Source organism: Colobus angolensis, unplaced genomic scaffold (assembly GCF_000951035.1).
Source record: "Colobus angolensis palliatus isolate OR3802 unplaced genomic scaffold, Cang.pa_1.0 Scaffold581, whole genome shotgun sequence".
Taxonomy (NCBI): domain Eukaryota; kingdom Metazoa; phylum Chordata; class Mammalia; order Primates; family Cercopithecidae; genus Colobus; species Colobus angolensis.
Window position 1 is genome coordinate 376,987 of NW_012119388.1, and position 1,342 is coordinate 378,328.

Consider the following 1,342-nt stretch of genomic DNA (forward strand, 5'->3'; position numbering starts at 1 on the left):
TGACAGAGAGAGACTCTGTTTCCAAAAAGAAAGAAAAAAAATTCTGAACAAATGATGATGAAAATAAGAAACTGAATACAATTGCAAACAATGAATTTAATCATTAGTTTCTTCTACTTTATACTATATGTGAATTTGGTCTAGAAAATACAACATAAAAGGATATAAGTGAAAACCAACTGTTGAGCATTACTAAAGTAAAAATGTTGAATGGAATGCTTTATTATGTATGTATGTATGCATGTATGTATGTATGTATTTATTTATTTATTGAGACATGGTTTTACCCTGTTGCCCAGGCTGGAGTGCAGTGGCAAGACCATGGCTCACTGTAGCCTTGAAATTTCAAGCTTAGGCTAGCCTCTGACCTCAGCCTCCTGAGTAGCTGGAACTACAGGTGTGTGCCACCATGCCTGGCTAATTAAAAAAAATTTTTTTTTTTTTGGTAGAAACAGACCCTCACTATGTTGCCAGGGCTGGTCTCAAACTCCTGGGCTTAAGGGACCCTCCTGTCTTCGTCTCCCAAAGTACTGGGATTATAGGTGTGAGTCATCACGTGTGGCCTAAATGATATATTTTAATTATGTACCTAGCACATGAGTTTCAAAGTTTTCACTCTCCAGGAATTTTCATAAGGTCAGTTTAATTATTAATTGCACATTTTAAAATGATAGAATTAATGCATAAATACAGTAAAACACAACAAAATGTGAAACTACAAAGTTGTGTGAAATAAAAAAAAAGAATATTTCTTCTTCTCTGTCTCTATACATTTTCTATCTTAACCATGTTCAACATATCTTTGTTACTAGGATTATGAAAAATTTAAAGCATATACAAAAGGAAATAAATAGCATAATGAATGAATAGTATAATTAACTCATTGACCTAATACCCTGCTTCAGTTTTGGACAGTCTTGATTCCTCTGATCCCACTTCCCTGACACAGATTAATTGAAGAGCATTTCTGGCATCCTATCGTTTCATCCATGAATATTTTAGTATCCATCTCCAAAGGGTAAGGATCCCCTTTTTAAAATAATACATCTAAAAATTAGCCAGAATTACTTACTTTTAACCAAAATCCAGTCACTATTCAAATTTCCCTGATTGTCTTATTTTGTGTTTTTGAAGATAGAGTCTCGCCCTGTCACCCAGGCTGGAGTGCAGTGGCACGATCTCTGTTCACTGCAACCTCCGCCTCCTGGGTTCAAGCGATTCTCCTGCCTCAGCCTCCCGAGTAGCTGGGATTACAGACACCCACCACCACGCCTGGTTAATTTTTGTGTTTTTAGTAGAGACGGGGTTTCACCATATTGGCATGTTGGCCAGGCTTGTCGGC